The sequence below is a fragment of the Ranitomeya imitator genome, chromosome 3 (assembly GCF_032444005.1).
Source record: "Ranitomeya imitator isolate aRanImi1 chromosome 3, aRanImi1.pri, whole genome shotgun sequence".
Taxonomy (NCBI): Eukaryota; Metazoa; Chordata; class Amphibia; order Anura; family Dendrobatidae; genus Ranitomeya; species Ranitomeya imitator.
The window spans coordinates 215617211-215632420 of NC_091284.1; positions in this window are offsets into that span (position 1 = coordinate 215617211).

A 15210-nucleotide genomic window follows, 5' to 3' on the forward strand; every position below is an offset into this window, starting at 1 on the left:
CTTGCCATTGTTATCTGACTTGTTTGCTCGGATTAAGGGGGCTAGTTGGTTCACTAAGATAGATCTTCGTGGTGCGTATAATCTGGTGAGAATCAGGCAAGGAGAAGAATGGAAAACTGCATTTAATACGCCCGAGGGTCATTTTGAGTATCTAGTGATGCCGTTCGGACTTGCCAATGCTCCATCTGTGTTTCAGTCTTTTATGCATGACATTTTCCGTGAGTATCTGGATAAATTCCTGATTGTTTACTTGGATGACATTTTGATCTTCTCAGATGATTGGGACTCTCATGTGAAGCAGGTCAGAATGGTTTTCAAGGTCCTGCGTGCTAATTCTTTGTTTGTGAAGGGATCAAAGTGTCTCTTCGGTGTGCAGAAAGTGTCATTTTTGGGGTTCATCTTTTCCCCTTCTACTATCGAGATGGATCCGGTTAAGGTCCAAGCCATCCAGGATTGGACTCAGCCGACATCTCTGAAAAGTCTGCAAAAATTCCTGGGCTTTGCTAATTTTTATCGTCGCTTCATCTGTAATTTTTCTAGCATTGCCAAACCATTGACCGATTTGACCAAGAAGGGTGCTGATTTGGTTAATTGGTCTTCTGCTGCTGTGGAAGCTTTTCAGGAGTTGAAGCATCGTTTTTGTTCTGCCCCTGTGTTGTGTCAACCAGATGTTTCTCTTCCGTTCCAGGTCGAGGTTGATGCTTCTGAGATTGGAGCAGGGGCGGTTTTGTCACAGAGAGGTTCTGGTTGCTCAGTGTTGAAACCATGTGCTTTCTTTTCCAGGAAGTTTTCGGCTGCTGAGCGTAATTATGATGTGGGCAACCGAGAGTTGCTGGCCATGAAGTGGGCATTCGAGGAATGGCGTCATTGGCTTGAAGGAGCTAAGCATTGCGTGGTGGTATTGACTGATCATAAGAACCTTACTTATCTCGAGTCTGCCAAGCGCTTGAATCCTAGACAGGCCCGTTGGTCGTTATTTTTTGCCCGCTTCGATTTTGTGATTTCGTACCTTCCGGGCTCTAAAAATGTGAAGGCGGATGCTCTGTCTAGGAGTTTTGTGCCCGACTCTCCGGGTTCATCTGAGCCGGCGAGTATCCTCAAGGAAGGAGTCATTGTGTCTGCCATCTCCCCTGATTTGCGGCGAGTGTTGCAAAAATTTCAGGCGAATAAACCTGATCGTTGTCCGGCGGAGAAACTGTTCGTCCCTGATAGGTGGACTAGTAAAGTTATCTCTGAACTTCATTGTTCGGTGTTGGCTGGTCATCCTGGAATCTTTGGTACCAGAGAGTTAGTGGCTAGATCCTTCTGGTGGCCATCTCTGTCACGGGATGTACGTACTTTTGTGCAGTCCTGTGGGATTTGTGCTAGGGCTAAGCCCTGCTGTTCACGTGCCAGTGGGTTGCTTTTGCCCTTGCCGGTCCCAAAGAGGCCTTGGACACATATTTCGATGGATTTCATTTCTGACCTTCCCGTTTCTCAAAAGATGTCAGTCATTTGGGTGGTCTGTGATCGCTTTTCTAAAATGGTCCATCTGGTGCCCTTGGTTAAATTGCCTTCCTCCTCTGATTTGGTGCCTTTGTTCTTCCAGCATGTGGTTCGTTTGCATGGCATTCCTGAGAATATTGTTTCTGACAGAGGTTCCCAGTTTGTTTCAAGATTTTGGCGAGCCTTTTGTGGTAGGATGGGCATTGACCTATCTTTTTGCTCGGCTTTCCATCCTCAGACTAATGGCCAGACCGAACGAACCAATCAGACCTTGGAAACATATCTGAGATGCTTTGTTTCTGCTGATCAGGATGACTGGGTGTCCTTTTTGCCGTTGGCTGAGTTCGCCCTTAATAATCGGGCCAGCTCGGCTACCTTGGTCTCTCCATTTTTCTGCAATTCTGGGTTCCATCCTCGTTTCTCTTCAGGACAGGTTGAGTCTTCGGACTGTCCTGGTGTGGATTCTGTGGTGGACAGGTTGCAGCAGATCTGGACTCAGGTAGTGGACAATTTGACCTTGTCCCAGGAGAAGGCTCAACTTTTCGCTAATCGCAGACGCCGTGTGGGTCCCCGACTTCGTGTTGGGGATCTGGTTTGGTTATCTTCTCGTCATATTCCTATGAAGGTTTCCTCTCCTAAATTTAAACCCCGTTTTATTGGTCCGTATAGGATTTCTGAGATTCTCAATCCTGTGTCTTTTCGTCTGACCCTCCCAGACTCCTTTTCCATACATAATGTATTCCATAGGTCGTTGTTGCGGAGATACGTGGCACCTATGGTTCCATCTGTTGAGCCTCCTGCCCCGGTTTTGGTGGAGGGGGAATTGGAGTATATTGTGGAGAAAATTTTGGATTCTCGTGTCTCCAGACGGAAACTCCAGTATCTGGTTAAATGGAAGGGTTATGCTCAGGAAGATAATTCCTGGGTTTTTGCCTCTGATGTCCATGCTCCAGATCTTGTTCGTGCCTTTCATGTGGCTCATCCTGGTCGGCCTGGGGGCTCTGGTGAGGGTTCGGTGACCCCTCCTCAAGGGGGGGGTACTGTTGTGAATTCTGTGGCTGAATTCACTCCTGTGGTCACAAGTGGTACTGCAGCTTCTGAGCTTCCTCCCTCAGGTGTTCTGGTGAGCTCGTTGGCTGCTTTGTTATTTAACTCCGCCTGATTCTGTCTTCCTTGCTCCTTGTCAATGTTCCAGTGTTGGATCTGAGCTTCTGGATCTTTCCTGTGGCCTGCTGCTCTGCTTAGATAAGTGCTTCTTTGCTTTTGTTGCTACTTTTTCTGTCCAGCTTGTCAATTCGTTTTGCTGGAAGCTCTGAGACTGCAAAGTTCTCTTTGCTATCCTCGCTCTATCTAGAATATCGGGCCTCACTTTGCTGAATCTATTTCATCCCTACGTTTGTCTTTTCATCTTGCTAACAGTCATTATATGTGGGGGGCTGCCTTTTCCTTTGGGGTATTTCTCTGAGGCAAGTCAGGCTTGTTTTTCTATCTTCAGGCTAGTCAGCTCCTCAGGCTGTGCCGAGTTGCATAGGTAGTGTCAGGCGCAATCCACAGCTGCCTTTAGTTGTGTTTAGGATAGGTTCAGGTATTGCGGTCTACAGAGATTCCACGTCTCAGAGCTCGTTCTATTGTTTTTGGGTTATTGTCAGATCACTGTATGTGCTCTGATTGCTGGCACACTGTGTCACTGGATTGCCTACATAACAGATGGGCATTGATTTGTCTTTTTCCTCGGCTTTCCATCCTCAGACAAATGGTCAAACCGAACGAACTAATCAGACTTTGGAAACATATCTGAGATGCTTTGTTTCTGCTGATCAGGATGATTGGGTGTCCTTTTTGCCTTTGGCTGAGTTCGCCCTTAATAATCGGGCCAGCTCGGCTACTTTGGTTTCGCCGTTTTTCTGCAATTCTGGTTTCCATCCTCGTTTCTCTTCAGGGCAGGTTGAGTCTTCGGACTGTCCTGGTGTAGATACTGTGGTGGATAGGTTGCAGCAGATTTGGACTCATGTGGTGGACAATTTGACATTGTCCCAGGAGAAGGCTCAACGTTTCGCTAACCGCCGGCGCTGTGTGGGTCCCCGACTTCGTGTTGGGGATTTGGTTTGGTTGTCGTCTCGTTATGTTCCTATGAAGGTTTCCTCTCCTAAGTTTAAGCCTCATTTCATTGGTCCATATAAGATTTCTGAGGTTCTCAATCCTGTGTCGTTTCGTTTGACCCTTCAAGCTTCTTTTGCCATCCATAATGTATTCCATAGGTCATTGTTGCGGAGATACGTGGCGCCTGTGGTTCCATCCGTTGATCCTCCTGCCCCGGTGTCGGTTGAGGGGGAGTTGGAGTATGTGGTGGAGAAGATTTTGGATTCTCGTATTTCGAGACGGAAACTCCAGTACCTGGTCAAGTGGAAGGGTTATGGTCAGGAAGATAATTCCTGGGTCTTTGCCTCCGATGTTCATGCTGCCGATCTGGTTCGTGCCTTTCATTTGGCTCGTCCTGGTCGGCCTGGGGGCTCTGGTGAGGGTTCGGTGACCCCTCCTCAAGGGGGGGTACTGTTGTGAAATCTGTTGGCAAGCTCCCTCCTGTGGTCATGAATGGTACTTCGGCTGGTTCTGTCCATGGGCTTCCTCTGGTGGTTGTGAGTGGAGCTGCGGCTTCTGAGGTTCCTTCCACAGGTGACGAGGTTAATTCGTTAGCTGGCTGCTCTATTTAACTCCACTTAGATCATTGCTCCATGCCACCTGTCAGTGTTCCAGTATTGGTCTAGTTCTCTCCTGGATCGTTCTTGTGACCTGTCTTCCCAGCAGAAGCTAAGTTCCTGCTTGTTTTTCTCTGGTTTGCTATTTTTCTGTCCAGCTTGCTATTTTGATTTTGTCTTGCTTGCTGGAAGCTCTGGGACGCAGAGGGAGAGCCTCCGCACCGTGAGTCGATGCGGAGGGTCTTTTTGCGCCCTCTGCGTGGTCTTTTTGTAGTTTTTTGTGCTGACCGCAAAGTTACCTTTCCTATCCTCTGTCTGTTCAGTAAGTCGGGCCTCACTTTGCTAAATCTATTTCATCTCTGTGTTTGTAATTTTCATCTTTACTCACAGTCATTATATGTGGGGGGCTGCCTTTTCCTTTGGGGAATTTCTCTGAGGCAAGGTAGGCTTATTTTTCTATCTCTAGGGCTAGCTAGTTTCTTAGGCTGTGTCGAGTTGCATAGGGAGCGTTAGGAGCAATCCACGGCTATTTCTAGTGTGTGTGATAGGATTAGGGATTGCGGTGAGCAGAGTTCCCACGTCTCAGAGCTCGTCCTATATTATTAGTAACTATCAGGTCATTCCGTGTGCTCTTAACCACCAGGTCCATTATTGTCCTTACCACCAGGTCATAACACAGAGCCGCGTGTGTATGACGCAGACGGATTCAGAAACATTTTTCCACCATTAATACTGCGTCTGCAGATTCCAAGAAAGGCAAAGAACTTACCACGGTTGCATCACATTACCTTGCACAACATGCTGGTAGATGCTCTGGTACGAAGATTGTGGGTCTCGAACAAGTTAAGGGTTCTGGCAGAGGTGGTTCTCTGGAGAACAAACTTTTACAAACGGAGGCTCGATGGATTTATTTGTTGCGTTCGACCACTCCATGCGGTATGAACGAGGACCTACTTTTTACGGGTTTCCTTGGTTAGGGCGTTATCTGATAACATTTTTATATGTTCTCTTCTAGGAGGTTTCCATATTTATTCTGGTTTTACCTCAATTCCATCGGCTATATGAAGTTCATACAGATTGGACATAAAGCATGAACGATTCCCAGATTTTAGGATCTCGTAGTACGGTCTTGTACTGGACTGAAGACGCCCTATTAAGGAAACACTATGCATGGATGTTCAATCTATGGACAAGCATCGGAACTCTTTGCCTTTGAAGACACATATAGATGTTTTTGGACTCTCATGTATTATGAGCCTAGTGGTGGTCTTATTTCATCTTTTTAAGTGTCCACCTTTATAACAGTGCTCTATGTGTATATGCCTTTGTAACCTGGTGAACTTATTATAGGCCTGTGGGTACGTAACTCTTTGGATGTCCGTGCTTTGTCTATTCGCTACGGACCATATATCAGGATATTTCTCTACCTTTGTACATATATATTTTTTATACCGGTATGCCAGTGGATTCATATGGGCCTATCAATTTATTGATTTTTCTTTTGTCTATTCTTCCTTGGGGTGGCCGTAATGCCTATACTCATATGGTTTCTACACGTACCTTTGCAGGGTGGTCTTTTTGTGGATACTATTTTCTTTGGTCATCAGATGTGCCACTTGGTTATCATTCCTCGTGGCTCCCTTTACATAGATGCTTAGGTATGTGCTATGTTCCGGAACCACTATTCGGTCGAGGTTTCTGCATTTGTAGAATTCTTTTCCGTGCAGAGCAACATATAATTCTGGTTTATTCTTCAATAAACTTTGTGTGTGATATTCATTTTTTCACAATTTTCGTTCATATTTTGTTCTTATTATTATTTTCCTTTTCAGGCTGCTAGTTATGTGTACCCTTATCCTTATTTTATTATTTAGTGCACTTTTTCTTGTTTTCTGTATTTATGTACTTTCTATATTTTTTCTATATGGTTTTTGTTTCATTATTATTTATTATTTTCATATATATATATATATTTTTTTTTTTTTTCATAACCTTATATTTTAATTTTCAGGTGCATATATATGTGTTTTTTCTAATTGCTTTCTTCTTTTTATTACCCTGCTCCATATGGTCGGCATTTTGGATATGCTTCTCCACTCCCTCTTTGCCTTTGCCAACTCTGGTATTTCTATCTTGTGCTTATCTAGTAGCGCTACACCGTTCATTGTACGCAGCGCCGAATACTTTTTCGGCGCTTGCGCACTGTGTTCCTTCGGCAGGGACGCCTGCCTGCTCTCCGGCTTCTCTTGCTTAACGTCACTTCCGGTACGTCCTCCCGACTCGTTTGCGCGCTCGCCCAGGCTTACCTGCAGGTATTTAAACTCCTATTGTATGCGGTCAGTGCACCTTCCCCTGATGAAGCCGTCCTTGTAACGGCGACACGCGTAGGGTTCCACCCCACGCTGATCCTTGCCACCTCTATTCTCCCAGGTGACCGCTTGTTTGTTTTTCTGGGTCACATGTTTGGCCCAGGCGTTATGCTACAGCTCCAGTGGCAATTAGTCTTTCTGTGCTGGGACCTTTGCGGTCATTGCCGCCAATAGGTGATCTAACCATTTGTTTCAACCGGATTTCACATGATCTTCCATATGTCCTTTTTGCCTGCTGGTTCGCTTTTTTCTACCTGGCATACAGGTTGTAGCTTTCTTTCAGATAGAGGGTAGGTTATTACATTATGTTTTGATATATAGGCTGTTTTTCACCATACTATATATAATGTTGGTTTCCTCTCTGTTATATCATTAGTGATTTGGTCACCATATTTAGCCAAGACTATATATTTCATATTTGGCTGGGAGTTATACTATGTTTGCTGTTACCATACAGTTTCATGTTTAAATATGTCTGGCAGGATCTTCGGGTTTTTTTGTGGGGATATTTTAGATGTTTTTAATATTTTGCATCAATAAAAGTTTACCTTTTGTACATTTATATTTTGTGGTGTGCGGTCTTCTTAGAGTGGCTCTTTCTCCTTTTTTTCTGGTTCATGTTGTTTGCCACTTCTCCGCACCCCTGATACCATTTAATTTATTACAGTGTTGTGCGTCGACATTTGCTTCTTGTATGACGTGTACGGAGCAAAGCCACGTGTGTAAAAGCTGTATGGAGTGGAGCCGCGTGTGTACAAGGTGTATGGAGTGGAGCCACGTGTGTGTGAGGTGTACGGAGCGGAGCCGTGTGTGCAAGGTGTACGGAGCTCAGCTGCGTGTGTAGGAGTAACTAGGTGTGGCCATTATACTGTACGCAATATGTCTGTGTTTGTGCGTGCGTGCGTAGTGCTGCGGGTGAATGTGCAGAGACGTAAATGGTTTTGTGTGTGTATGTACGGGGAGGAGAGGTGAGGGCAATGATGGGGCTGACAGGGAGAGTGCAATAATTGGGATGGAGGGGGAGGAGAAAATGATGGATGTGGTGGAATGGGCAATGATGGAGGTGGAATGGGCAATGATGGGGGTGGGGGGAGGAAATGATGGAGGTGGAAATTCGAATGGGCAATGATGGTGGTCGGGGGAGAATGCATGATGGTGGGGAGTAGGAAATCATGGAGGTGGTGGAAAGGGCAATAATGAAGGGGGGAAGAAATGATGGAGGTGGTAGAATGGACAAGGATGGTGGTGGTGGAAAGCACACTGATGATATTGGAGGGGGAGAAAATGATGTAGGTGGTGGAATGGGCAAGTATGGTGATGGCGGCAGAAAGGACAATGATGATGGTGGTGGAAAGGGCAATGATGGGGATGGTGGGGGAAGAGAAAATGATGGATATGCTGGAAAAGGCAAAGGAGGAAATGATGGAGGTGGTGGAATGGGAAATTATGGGGTGGGGGAGAAAGCAATGATAGTGGTGGTGGAGAAGGCAAAGATGGAGGTGGTGGAGAGCAATGATGGGGTGGGGTAGAGGAAAATAATGGGCATATGTGAGGAAACAGTACAGGAGAATGGGGGGAATATCTGAGGAAACAGTATGGGGGATGGTGCAGACAGTATGAGGAGCGAACGGGGGAATGTATGTGGACACAGTATGAGTAGCGATGTGAAAAATGTATGTGGACAGAGTACGGGGAGTGAGGGTGATGGGATGTGTGCAGACACAGTATGGGGAGTCAGGTGAGCAGGCAGTATAGAAAGTGAGAGGGTAAATATATGAGGAGACATTATGTTGAACAGGAGGGATGTGAGAGGAGACAGTATGAGGAGGGAGGGGAAAAGTGTGAGGAGACAGTATGGGGGAGAAAAGTAAGTGGGCACAGAATAGAAACTGAGTAGTGGGGGTGTAGCATGGAGGGACAGTGGAAGGGCACAGCCAGGAGGGGACAGTATACCAAGGAGGGGGGGTCTGATGAGAGTACAGTACAAATACTGGGCCCTATAGGGGGGACACAGTGTGAGAGTACAGTGTGAAGAGGGGGGCCGGTATGGAAATGGAAAGGAGAGGTCAGTGTGAAGAGCATTTACCATAAGAGGGACAATGTGGGGTCATATTTTGAGCAGACAATATAGTGAGGGGCAAGTTTTATTCAGGAGCATTATGATGACACTTGTATGTTTAAGGACGTCATGTGGAGATTTTCTGCAAAAGAGCGGAGAAGATGGAAGTCTGCAGAGACGGCTGTGGATGAAAAAACTCATCATGGGGTCTGGACAAGATGAAGAAAAGGAGAACGACTCCAGACACGATGTCATCTATAAGGTACCTGGATGTAAATGTTATTTGTGATACTAACTAACTCTCATGTTTTTATTTATGTTAGGAGCATTTAAGGGGATATCCAGGTTTGTAATGAGTCTGCAGTCATTCTTTGTGACTGCAGACTTCTGACTTCTCACAGTGCGCCCTGCACACTGTAAGGATTCTCTCGTGCTGGCGATTTACATTAATGCGGTCACATGCTGACTAGACATGTGTGACCTCAGTCAATGAAAACGAACTGAGAGAGTCTATTCGGAATGTGGTCAGAAGTATACAAATCAAATACTTGTGCTGACATGACTGTCCACCGGCAAGGGAGAATCCTAAAAGTGTGTAGTCAATTAGTTGTGAGAATTCAGAAGCTGTGATGTCAGGATTCAGCTCTGCAGGTTCCAGTAGTCGTCACATGGACACTTCACTCATATGCGATTTTCATACTTATGGTCCTGTGACAACGAGCTTCTGTTCTGCTTCTCTTCTGCTTCTCTCAGTTTTCACTGAATATTGAGAGCATTAGGGAGAGGAGCTCGTGGGTACATGACTAAGTGTGCAGATCGCATATGTCCTGGGGGGGGGGGGGGGGCGCGCCAAAATGTATTCTTGCCCCGGGTGCCAGAAACCCTAGATACGCCTCTGCTGCAGTATACAATATATACAATTACATTCTTCTGGTTGATATAATTAATGTGCCTGTAGATGTTTATTAGCCAGATGTATGCTATAGTATCATAAGAACCTCTGGTGTCTTCCATTCTGCTTTCAAATAAGCAACAATCACACCTATCCTGAAGAAACCATTCCTTGACCCAACCTATACAACCAGTTATCACCCATATCGCTACTCCTGTTTGCCTACAAGCACCTCAAACAGCATGTCCACAATAAATTATCATCCCACCTCTCATCCAGCTCACTCTTCAACAAACTACAATCCTGGCATCTGTCTCCATCACTTCACTGAAACTGCCATAACCAAAATTACTAGTGCCCACTCTTATCCATCTATACCTTTGGCCTGGGACAACTCATAAAGTCATATGGTTTCCACAATTCCCTATATGCTGATGATGCTCAAATCTACCTCATTGGCTCAGACGTCACCTCCCTGCTGTTCAGAATCTCAGAGTGCCTATCAGCTATAACTGCCTTCTTTCATCGAGCTTCCTAAAACTTAATGTGGACAAACTCAAAATAATAATTTTCTCTCTACCCCACTTAACTCCCATGCCAAACCTATCTGTCCTGCCCTCAGCCGCGGTCCCAGTCTCTCATGGACAGAGAGACTGGCGCTCCTCATGCGGCGCTATTCACCTCACCCGCTTTGTCCCTGCTGCGGGTTCGGTCTGCACTGTGCAGGGAGACCATCGCCTATCACGCAGTTCCACTGGTACTGCTCAGCCTGTCTGTGGCTACAGACGATCAGCAGCTCCGTTCTCTGCTAGGAACCTGCATCCTCTTGGCAGGTCTCCTGAAAATGCTCTTAGGAGGTGCGCCCTGCTTCCTGCACATACTTAAAGCAGCAGGGCATCTGTTCTCTATTAGGGCTGTCTGTGCTGTGATGCTTTGTGCATAAAAGGCATCCTCCCCTAGAGGGAGGTGCCTGGGCAACATGCTTATTGTATAGGATCGTTGCCTCCGGCTCAGGCCACATTCTGCTGTGCTCTGAGATTTGGAGACTGTTGCTTTGCATTATACTAATACCTCTACCTCCACAGAATCCTCTGCTGGCAGTTCCTTATCCTGGATTCCTCTGGACACATCAGATCCCGCTCCAGGCTGACCAAGCCTCTCCTCGCTGAACCATCCAGACTCCACTACTGGTGGGACCAGCCTTTCCGAAAAACGCTTGCAAAACGCTAGTGTTTAGCGGGAATACGTATGCCAATTCTGCATGTGTATTTCCCGCAGCAAGGAGAGGCGGAATTTCCGTGGATATTTCTGCAGCAATTCTGAACGTGTGCACATAGCCTTAATTGGACGTATGGTGTCCATACCATGTTTATAACCGTTAGGTTTAAATCACCGATTGCTATTATTATTATCACTTTTTTGTATCAAATTACTTAAGGAGTAGCTATATATGATGTTTAGGTTTTGTAACCCCCATATTGGGTGGGAACGTCTGATGTGCCCAATGCGGGCTCGCATACTCCTGGTTTGAAATGTTTCCTACATAGTCTTTTTTGCACAGGCTTTTCCTCTGTTCATGTTTGTTATTTCTTTGCTAAGATTTTTTCTTCTCTAACCTTTTCCTCTCTATATCCCTTTGGTCATGAGGACCAGGCAGCTCGGCCATCTTCCATGATATCTATAGATGAAGAATCTCATATTGGTTATGAATGTGGGACCTAAATATCACTTCTCTGAATGTGAAAGGATTCAACATGCCTGAAAAACAGGCACAAATCCTTCACCATTTTCACAAGAGAAAGGTACATATTGTATGTTTCCAGAAGACACACTTTAAGACGAAACATGCTCCTACATTTGTACACAAATATTACACAATTTGGCACATTGTTCATAACCATGAATCTCGCTCAAAAGGAGTTGCTATAACAATTCACAAATCGTTAGCACATCAGGTCATCAACTGTGTAGTAGATAAGGAAGCGAGGTATATTATCTAATTGTTAGTTATAAATGGGCAGTTATTTACAATCATAAATGTGTATACAGTGGGGAAAAAAGTATTTAGTCAGCCACCAATTGTGCAAGTTCTCCCAAGTTCTTGTGCAAAAAAAAATGAGAGAGGCTTGTAATTGATATCACAGGTAGACCACAACTATGAGAGTCAAAATGAGAAAACAAATCCAGAAAATCACCTTGTCTGATTTGGCAACATTTATTTTCCAAAATATGGTGGAAAATAGGTATATGGTCACCTAAAAACATGCAAGATTTCTGGCTCTCAAGACCTGTAACTTCTTCTTTAAGAGGCTCCTCTGTCCTCCACTCATTACCTGTAGTAATGGCACCTGTTTGAACTTGTTATCAGTATAAAAGACACCTATCCACAACCTCAAACAGTCACACTCCAAACTCTACTATGCTGAAGACCAAAGAGCTGTCGAAGGACACCAGAAACAAAAATTGTAGCCCTGCACCAGGCTGGGAAGACTGAATCTGCAATAGGCAAGCAACTTGGTGCAATGAAATCAACTATGGGAGCAATAATAAGAAAATGAAAGACATACAAGACCACTGATAATCTCCTCGATCTGGGGCTCCACGCAAGATTTCACCCTGTGAGGGCAAAATGATCACAAGTAAGGTGAGAAAAAATCCCAGAACCACATGGGGTGACCTAGTGAATGACCTGTGTTGTGAATTCTGTGGCAAAGCGCCCTCCTGTGGTCACAAGTGGTACTTCAGCTGATTCTCTCTGTGAGCTTCCGTTGGTGGAGGAGAGTGGTACTGCGGCTTCTGAGTTTCCTTCCTCAGGTGATGTGGTGAAGTCGTTAGGTGCTGCTCTATTTAACTCCACCTAGTGCTTTGATCCTGGCCTCCAGTTAATGTTCTAGTATTGGACCTGTTTCCTCCTGGATCGTTCCTGTGGCCTGCTGCTCTGCATAGCTAAGTTCCGCTTTTGCTATTTTGTTTGCTGTTTTTTTCTGTCCAGCTTGCTTATTTGTTTTTTCTTGCTTGCTGAAGCTCTGGGACGCAGAGGGTGTACCTCCGTGCCGTTAGTTCGGTACGGAGGGTCTTTTTGCCCCCTTTGCGTGGTTGTTTGTAGGGTTTTGTGTTGACCGCAAAGTTACCTTTCCTATCCTCGCTCTGTTCAGAAAGTCGGGCCTCACTTTGCTAAATCTATTTCATCTCTACGTTTGTATTTTCATCTTTACTCACAGTCATTATATGTGGGGGCTGCCTTTTCCTTTGGGGTATTTCTCTGAGGCAAGGTAGGCTTATTTTCTATCTTCAGGCTAGCTAGTTTCTCAGGCTGTGCCGAGTTGCATAGGGAGCGTTAGGCGCAATCCACGGCTGCCTCTAGTGTGGTTGGAGAGGATTAGGGATTGCGGTCAGCAGCGTTCCCACGTCTCAGAGCTCGTTCTATGTTTTTGGGTTATAGTCAGGTCACTGTATGTGCTCTGACTTATGTCCATTGTGGTACTGAATTACCTTATCATAACAGTACTGGAAGCCAAAAGTACTAATGATTCTCAATAGAGGGAAAAAAGAAGTTCTGAGACCATTTTTTTTTCTCTGCACTGTGTTTTGCCTTTTTTTTCCCCTAGACATTTGGGTGGTTCAGGACACAGGTGTAGCGATGGACATTAAAGGTCTGTCTTCATGTGTGGATCAGCTCACGGCAAGAGTACAAAATATTCAAGACTTTGTGGTTCAGAATTCTATGTTAGAACCAAGAATTCCTATTCCTGATTTGTTTTTTGGAGATAGAACTAAATTTCTGAGTTTCAAAAATAATTGTAAACTATTTCTGGCTTTGAAACCTCGCTCCTCTGGTGACCCAGTTCAACAAGTTAGGATCATTATTTCTTTTTTACGTGGCGACCCTCAGGACTGGGCATTTTCTCTTGCGTCAGGAGATCCTGCATTAAGTAATATCGATGCATTTTTCCTGGCGCTCGGATTGCTGTACGATGAACCTAATTCAGTGGATCAGGCAGAGAAAAATTTGCTGGCTCTGTGTCAGGGTCAGGATGAGATAGAGGTATATTGTCAGAAATTTAGAAAGTGGTCCGTACTCACTCAATAGAATGAAGGTGCGCTCGCAGCTATTTTCAGAAAGGGTCTCTCTGAAGCCCTTAAGGATGTCATGGTGGGATTTCCTATGCCTGCTGGTCTGAATGAGTCTATGTCTTTGGCCATTCAGATCGGTCGACGCTTGCGTGAGCATAAATCTGTGCACCATTTGGCGGTATTATCTGAGCATAAACCTGAGCCTATGCAGTGCGATAGGACTTTGACCAGAGTTGAACGGCAAGAACACAGACGTCTGAATGGGCTGTGTTTCTACTGTGGTGATTCCACTCATGCTATCTCTGATTGTCCTAAGCGCACGAAGCGGTTCGCTAGGTCTGCCACCATTGGTACGGTACAGTCAAAATTTCTTTTGTCCGTTACCTTGATCTGCTCTTTGTCATCTTATTCTGTCATGGCATTTGTGGATTCAGGCGCTGCCCTGAATTTGATGGACTTGGAGTATGCTAGGCGTTGTGGGTTTTTCTAGGAGCCCTTGCAGTGTCCTATTCCATTGAGAGGAATTGATGCTACGCCTTTGGCCAAGAATAAGCCTCAGTACTGGACCCAGCTGACCATGTGCATGGCTCCTGCACATCAGGAGTTTATTCGCTTTCTGGTGTTGCATAATCTGCATGATGTGGTCGTGTTGGGGTTGCCATGGCTACAAGTCCATAATCCAGTATTAGATTGGAAATCCACGTCTGTGTCCAGCTGGGGTTGTCAGGGGGTACATGGTGATGTCCCATTTCTGTCTATTTCGTCATCCACCCCTTCTGAGGTTCCAGAGTTCTTGTCTGATTACCGGGATGTATTTGATGAGCCCAAGTCCGATACCCTACCTCCGCATAGGGATTGTGATTGTGCTATCGATTTGATTCCTGGTAGTAAATTCCCAAAGGGTCGACTGTTTAATTTATCTGTGCCTGAGCACGCCGCTATGCGGAGTTACGTGAAGGAGTCCTTGGAGAAGGGGCATATTCGCCCGTCATCGTCGCCATTAGGAGCAGGGTTCTTTTTTGTGGCCAAGAAGGATGGTTCGCTGAGACCTTGTATAGATTACCGCCTTCTAAATAAGATCACGGTTAAATTTCAGTACCCCTTGCCGTTGTTATCTGATTTGTTTGCTCGGATTAAGGGGGCTAGTTGGTTCACCAAGATAGATCTTCGTGGTGCGTATAATCTTGTGCGTATTAAGCGAGGCGATGAATGGAAAACTGCATTTAATACGCCCGAGGGCCATTTTGAGTATCTAGTAATGCCATTCGGACTTGCCAATGCTCCATCAGTGTTTCAGTCCTTTATGCATGACATCTTCCGAGAGTACCTGAATAAATTCCTGATTGTGTACTTGGATGACATTTTGATCTTCTCGGATGATTGGGAGTCGCATGTGAAGCAGGTCAGAACGGTGTTTCAGGTCCTGCGTGCTAATTCTTTGTTTGTGAAGGGATCAAAGTGTCTCTTTGGTGTTCAGAAGGTTTCATTTTTGGGGTTCATCTTTTCCCCTTCTACTATCAAGATGGACCCTGTTAAGGTCCAAGCCATCCATGATTGGACTCAGCCGACATCTCTGAAAAGTCAGCAAAAGTTCCTGGGCTTTGCTAATTTTTATCGTCGCTTCATCTGCAATTT